The 8,040-nt window shown below is 44.6% G+C and overlaps 1 pseudogene; it reads left to right on the forward strand.

The window, feature by feature from the left end:
• The first annotated feature begins 345 nt into the window (after positions 1-345).
• Positions 346-1,912, forward strand: LOC129821931 (DNA-directed RNA polymerase I subunit RPA34-like; annotated as a pseudogene).
• The last annotated feature ends 6,128 nt before the right edge of the window (positions 1,913-8,040 follow it).

The raw sequence follows: 8,040 nt of genomic DNA on the forward strand, positions 1-8,040 counted from the left end.
TCTTTGCTGGAACTTACACAACGCCGTGCTAATGGTGCATTCTGGGATTTGTTGTTTTCGTTCCGGAGGGCCTTCGTGAGTATGTGCTTCGTGACCAGCATCAGTTGCGTCTAAAAAGCGAATATAGACTTCACACAGACCATGGTTTATATTAATCAACACTCTATGTAAAATAAGATATATTTACAAAGGTACCGATATGCGCATCTCGCGCAGCCCAGATCATCGCGAACCGAGCTAGCTTTAGTGTATCCAGGTCAAAGGTACTATATATTTTTTTGTAACAAAACATGTTGATGCAGACATGCGCTTTTAGTTAGACTAAGTTAAATGTAGCCATTTATCAGTACTCCCGAGATCATGCCAAAAGAGGTATCTTCATCAAGCGATGATTCAAGTGACACGGAGGAGGTTCCGCAAAAACGGAGAAAGCAGGGTAAGTTTTTTTCTAGCTTAACTAGCTAATTTAGCTAATGTTAGCCACTTCAATCAACCCCATCAAAGCTGACTGCCATATATCTAGTAAATCCTGTTAGGAATCAAACGTGAAATGCTGTAATGGGCAGACAGCATTGTGCATTCAATGCTGATTTCCAAAACACACACAGAGTATGTTCACTTAGCTAACTATCTAGCTAACAACAATAACTATGTCTCCCCTCAGCTTCAAGGTATCAGTGTCCAGCTGATTTTGTGGCATTTGCCCACAAACCCTGTGCCAGTACCCTCATCGAAAGGCTTCGTGATGACAACACACGGTTTCAACCCGGACAGATAGGCAACCCCTCTTTCCATTTATTTGAATTATCATAGAAGCGGCATGATTCACTTCTAATAACAGACGGGGAAATATCTAACAAAGTCCTCAGCATTTCTCTGTCTGTTATTAGAAGTGAGTCACTGTCCACTTCCATTGCTTTACGCCCACATTGTCTACATCTGGTGTGCCTCTTAGCACACTGTCTGACTGTCATCTCTCTCTCCCCCCTCCCAGTTTCAGCAGTCTGAAGATGCCTCTGTCTGGGCTGCAGACCATGCAGGCCCCTGCCCAGCAGGCGCGTGGCAGTGGTGGGAATGCCGGGCAGATCTACAGCGTGCTGGGTGGGCCCTCTGGTGCCACGGACCTCCACCTGCTCACCAGCCACCCGCCAGAGGCTCGACTCGGTGGTCTGTGCCCCGGCCTTCAGCGGCCTCCTCAACATCTGTGAGAGCTACGGCGACCGCAGCACCAACCAGACCACCATAGCCATCCCAGCCACCCCGGCCCCCACCGTGCCCCCGGGGCTCCGCCAGCGCTTCCAGCCTTTCGGAAGCAGGACCCCCACCCTCTCCAGACTGATGGCGGATACACCGGATACTCTGCTGCGGTCTTCATGAGAGACGCCTCTCAGGGTCACACTGGACCCGGGGGAGGAGAGGAAGAGCAAGAAGAAGAGGAAAGACAAACTTATAAAGACTGAGGAGGAGGTTGTCAGGGTGAAGCAGGAGCTGCTAGACATGAGCCCAGAGGAGTCCTATGAACTTCCTGGGCAGGAAGCTGAACTCTCAGAGGAGAAGAGGAGGAGGAGGAAGAAGAAGAAGAAGAAAAAGAAGGATAAGGACAGAGGAGAGGCAGAGGGTACTGTAGATTTGTCTTTTAATGTAATTAAACAAGAGGTGGAAGTAAAAGTTGAACCAATGGACAGTTCCTACGGTGACGTTGAAGATTCTGGAAAAAAGAAAAAGATAAAGAAAAACTAGCGTGACGATGACGAGTCTGTTTTTACCGTCATCGGGTTTTGTGAAGTTATGCTATGATATAATTGTATTATTCAATTAAGCACTTCAAAAAATAATGATTATGCTACTGTACTGTCATTTGGATTTTTTGGGGGGAAATGTTATTGTCTAATAAAACCTAGACAGTAACACATACCAGTGTTCAGACTTGTGCCCCTTTATTCACACTGAACAGAAATCTAAACGCAACATGTAAAGTGTTGGTCCCATGTTTCATGAGCTGAAATGAAAGATCCCCGACATTATCCATACGCATCAAAAGCTAATTTTTCTCATTTTGTGCCCAAATTTGTTTACATCCCTGTTAGTGAGGTATTTCTCCTTTGCCAAAATAATCCATCCGCCTGACAAGTATGGAATATCAAGAAGCTGATTAAACAGCATTATCATTACACAGGAGCAGCTTGTGCTGGGGACAATAAAAGGCCTCTCAAATGTGCAGTTTAGTCACACAACACAATGCCACAGATTTCGCAAGTATTTAGTGAGTGTGCAATTGGCATGCTGACTGCTGGAATTGAATGTTCATGTCTACTAAAAGCTGCTTTCAACGTTGATTTAGAGAATTTGGCATCATGTCCAACCGCAGACCACGTGTAACCACGCCAGCCCAGGACCTCAACATCCGGCTTCTTCACCCGCAAAATCATCTGAGACCAGCCAACCGGACAGCTGATGAAACTGGGTTTGCACAACCGAAGAATTTCTGCACATACTGTCAGAAACGGTCTCAGAGAAGCTCAACTGCATGCTCGTCATCCTCACCAGGGTCTTGACCTGACTGCAGTTAAACGTCGTAACTGACTTCAGTGGGCAAATGCTCACCTTCAATGGCCACTGGCACACTGGAGAAGTGCTCTTTACGGATGAATCACGGTTTTAACTGTACCGGGCAGATGGCATGCAGCGTGTGTGGGCGAGCGATTTGCTGATGTCCACGTTATAAACAGAGTGCCCCATGGTGGCGGTGGGGTTATGGTACGGGCAGGCATAAGCTACAGACAACGAACATAATTACCTTTTATTGATGGCAATTTGAATGCACAGAGATACCGTGATGAGATCCTGAGGCCCATTGTCGTGCCATTCATCCGCTGCCATCACCTCATGTTTCAGCATGATAATGCACAGCCCCATGTCACAAGGATCTGTACACAATTCCTGGAAGCTGAAAATGTCCCAGTTCTTCCATGGTCTGTATACTCACCAGACATGTCACCCATTGGCCATGTTTGGGATGCTCTGGATCCGCCAATATCCAGCATCTTCACACAGCTATTGAGGAGAAGTGGGACAACATTCCACATGCCACAATTAACAGCCGGGTCAACTCTATGCAAAGGAGATGTATCACGCTGCATGAGGCAAATGGTGGGCGCAGCTGATACTGACTGGTTTTCTGATCCACACCCCTTACCTTTTGTTTAAAGGTGTCTGTGACCAACAGGTGCATATCTGTATTCCCAGTCATGTGAAATCCATAGATTAGGGCCTAATGAATTAATTTCAATTGACTGATTTCTTTATATGAACTGTAATTCAGTAAAACCTTTGACATTTTTGCATGTTGCGTTGATATTTTTCTTCGTTGTAGTTATTTTACCCTCAATGTTGCCATTAACTATTGAATCTGCTGCAGTCCTGCAGTACTCTTGCTCCACAGGCAGATGGTGCTGTGGTTCTTCTCTCGTCACCGGACACAGATGCGGTAGGTTGCCTCAGCCTGCTCTTACTCTGCACTGGAGTATGGTCCTGTTTTCTAATGAGTTCAGAGACACCTCTGGTGCTATCCAACTCAATGTCTCTACTTTCCTCCCACTACACCACCCCCTGCATGTATGCCTCACTTACACACTGCAAGGCTGTGCATTTCCTTCTTTTTTCTGACACTTTACTGTATTTTTTAAATTTGCGAGTGAATTATGAGCCGTGAACAAAATAATGTTGAATAGGCCACATATCCAATTAAATTCTTAAATCATTTTATTTTGTACATGAATAATAATACAAAACTTGCATGGAAGTTCTGGTCATCAGAATTCTCTTGGTTCTTGATGCTCAGAAAGTATCTCAAAGACAACAGCTGCTATTTTATAACTGGTATGGAGGTCATAGAACTTTGATGTTGGATCAAACCTTATGCGAGATGTCTATGTATTCTCACAGATACGTGCAATGTGTGTGTTTGGGATCTGCTTCAGGTATTGTGTTGCAGATAACTTGGCTCCTAGCTAGTGGGTTACACAACAGGAAAACAGCAGAACATTGACACCTGTTCTGTGGGTGTCTCCTACACCACCCCTACTCACCTTTGCCGTCTCACGGGCTAACATGTTTCACCATGACTGGTTATTTGTCCGTTTCCATTTGACCCACTTGAGGAGAGCAGTCGTTGTCCTCCAGCAACAACACAAGATGGACACTATCATTCTGGTGCTTGTGTCTTCCTCCCGTGTGCACACGGTCATTATTGTTCAGTGGATTAGCCATAGGGTCACCAGGCCAAGTCACAGCTGGGACAATGAGGCCCTGAAGTGAAGCACCTGGATGTGAAACAGAAATCTAGTAGAACTCTATGTTCTCGTCTATCTCTATGCGTTGATGTATTGGTTAATGGGGATAGTTTTGCTATAGGCGCAGCAGGTTGCTTGAACAGTAAGTGCTGTCTGGCGAAGCAGATGAATAATTGAATGCAGTCTGAAGTTTAGATACAACGTGTCCAGACTACAGAGCAGGATTGGGCCCTGCGCGCCCCAACCGATGCAAATTTGGGTGGAGGGAGAGGGGAGCGACTTGTGGGGGTAGTGCATTGGAGAACCAATCTCGCCTGCTGTACCCCCCCCCCCCCCCTTCCCTCCTCCCTCCCTATCACTGCAGCGATTCCCTCTCCCCCGACTCCCTCTGTACTGCTCTCCTTTTCAACCAGCCCGCTCCAGCTAGCCTGCTGCAATGTGAGGGTTTCCATGGCAACGCAGACCTGCCAAAGACCATGGTGCTCTGCTCTGTGGCGATGGAGAGAGAAAGAGAGAGAGGGATTCGGCTCATCAATGTATTATATGTGAGCTCCACCACTTCGGGCATGCTAAGATTGCTGTCTCGGAAAGCTGCAGTCCCCCTCTGCTTTCCTCTCTGTCCTTTTCTTTGCAAGCCTATAACACTCAGCATTTGACGGAGATTAAAGTGCATGGATCGATGCAGAGAGAAATGGTCCATTGGTTTAAGGATGACAGTGAAATTGGTCTGTGTTTCTTAAATGCAATGAGAATTGGCATTGCGTTCTGGCGTTGTTTGCCCTTTGATGAATAAGTGCCTCCCTGACATTGCTTTGGCTGCAGCAGAGCGCCTCCAAAACAAGTCCTACCACACCAGCAACTTCATTGCATACTAATGCCTTGACATGACGCACACTCAGCCCTCCCATTCATAGAGCAGAAATATGTCATTGAACCGAATAGGCTAAGGCCGCCTCTGCAGTATAGAAGAAACACAATACAGAAGTACTGATACGTAATATTTGAAAGTATTGAATGCACATTGTCTTCTGAATTAAAAGACGTTCTGTCAATGGAGACTAACCTTGTACCGTTAATCAGGTGTATGAGGGTTTGGGAAGCTGTCGATGATGATGTTTGGGGTCTTTTGTCGTCTCCTGGGCTTTCTGTTCATTTGAATGGGCTCCCCTTGTCTGCTTCTTTTCTGTTGAATGTTACTTGAAGAACTGAATACCATGAAAATACTGTACCTATTAATGCTTGAGGGAAAAGTGTTCAGCATAAATGGCTATCAAATGTAAATGAATGTGTCGATAATTGATCGGTGTAGATAAATTTATTGAAAAACAAGTATTTACATTTGATTAGCCATTCAAATGAACAAACCTTCAAAGGGGGAATGGTCTGCACTGAGGAGAATATGTTGCTATGCACTAACAGACAAGTCAAATCAGATGTATGCTGTGAAAGCAGCCCGAGCTGTCTTTGCAGCCAGTCTCCATGACAACCTCAATGCTATTTCCCTCATTGTTGCCTTGGACTAGCGTTAGATATGCTGAAAGCGTTTCTTGGACCCTAATTCGTAAAAGCCTGGAAGTCCTTCTTTGGGCTTGCATGTATTCATAGTCGTCATTCCCAGGTGGCAGTTTCGACTTTTGGAGGAACAAGACAGCAGAGAGAGACAGCAGTCCCTCGGGGAGAGAAAAGTCCTTGCTTTGACCTTCACAGTAGCAGGGAAGAAGGAGCAGTGAGCAGTTCAAACATCCCCGTAGCCCATACACTGGAGACTAAGACTCCTAAAAATCAACCTTGGTGGTATTACATTGTCTGCATGCTGTACAGTGCCACTACACACTGTGACATTAGCCATATGATACTGCAGAACATTCACTCCTTCAAGCCAACGTGTGAACTATTTCCATATCAGCGCCATCGAGACGTTTGTCACTTGAATTTGTTCATATGTATGGTACGGAATGGAATGTGTATATGTACTGTACACCTTAAGACACATTATGGCATGAAATATACATAATATTGGTGGGATGTTCAAACATTCAGGAAATATTGAATATGGGCAGTAATGTGGGTTACTTTTGTTCGAGAATGACACCGTTGACTTGAATTCAGTGAAATATAAAATATATCACATAACTACAGTCCAATGTTACCGTAATTCCTCCTTTAGTCAGAGTGGACTGCACAGCTGATCTGTTTGTACAGCTGGACAAGCTGTGCAGGTTAAGTGCTTTGCTCAAGGGCAGAGCAGCACTTTCTTCTCCTGGGACTTCACATGGACCAGATGACACCATACCTTAGTCCTTAAGAATGCACCAACTCACTGTCTCTAATGCAGTCTGACATTGGCATTATTTGCGATCTTTCAAGGCTTCATAGGGTCTCATTTAACAGAAGGAATCAAACCTACATTGTTAGCAAAAATGTGTACGATACTATTTAATTTATCACGTCATATACAGCCCTAAAAAATGTTGTTCTATTTAGAATCACAATATCCTTATGTTTAGCAGCATAGCTAATTCAACCTCGTATGAAGGTTCAATGTGTTTTAGCAGTGTAGCTAATTCAACCTGGTATACATTGTCATACCAGCTCAGTGTGTTTAGTAGTGGATGAGGTTTGTTTGTGTTTGTTGTTGACAGTTTTGTCTCTTTGTGTGGTCTGGGGGACCGTTGTCAGAGGCCAGGTTTCAGGGGACAGGGTGCTTGATGAGGAGCACGTAACCTGTCGAGGAGGGCCACCGCTGCCCCTGCCAACCCTGCTGTGCACCCATCTGCCGCTGGGCAGCAATATGCCCACATGGTTCCGTCTGTCCAGTAGCTCACCCCACATACACACACACGTACATATCTTCACCCACCGTCTCCATGTTGTTTTAGGGGTGAACTAGATAAATGGGGAAGCGGAGGAGGAAAATGGGTCACGGGTGCTTTATATACCTCCTCCATGTGTATGGTTTAACCTTCAAGTGCTTGCTGCTGTCGCTGGAACGGTGGACGGGCATTTTATATGACTCAAAGTGGAAACCCTAGAGTGTGATCCACTGACAAATATGGCAGAGGCTTTTTCCTCCAGCCATGTTTAGTATTACAGTATGCATGAAGCTTGAACCAGAAGTTTTGGTTCAAAATAGTATCACATTTTAATTAAGTGGGTCAAGATTGCAGTTGGCTAATTTTTCCCCTTAAATAATCACTGATTAGTCATGGATATTAACATATTAGTGGTCCTACAATCAGAGAGTACTCCATACATTTTACTATGATAGTAGCAGAAATGTATCTAGGCTGAAACTGGACTTTCTCACATTATGAGTTCTCAGAAAGCAGGCTCCATAATCTGAGTTATGTAAAACAGGATTATGTCTACTGCAAGTATTGCATAAATAACCCTGTCATTCTAAATTCTCTGTGTGATGTTCATCCATTATTTTGTATCCCTGGGCAATACACAGGTGACCCTTCAATCCTCAGCCTTAAAAGTCAGTTCAGTTTTTAATTTATCTATTTTTACAAGTTATATTTTGCTGCCAGATGTCAATTATCTAACCATTATGTTTCGTCTTGGTCTCCGGGGGAATAAATAGCAGTCGTTTAATTTTCCTGCCCACTTTATCTGATTTGATTAGTCGGACTTATTGAATGGCCATAACTTGGCCATAACTTGGATGGGTTCAATCTAAAGGGCTAGTATTATTTGTGTCCTACTTAATATATCTAGTCTATGACCTTCCCCAGTTGAATAATAT

This window comes from Salvelinus fontinalis, chromosome 24, assembly GCF_029448725.1.
Source record: "Salvelinus fontinalis isolate EN_2023a chromosome 24, ASM2944872v1, whole genome shotgun sequence".
NCBI lineage: Eukaryota > Metazoa > Chordata > Actinopteri > Salmoniformes > Salmonidae > Salvelinus > Salvelinus fontinalis.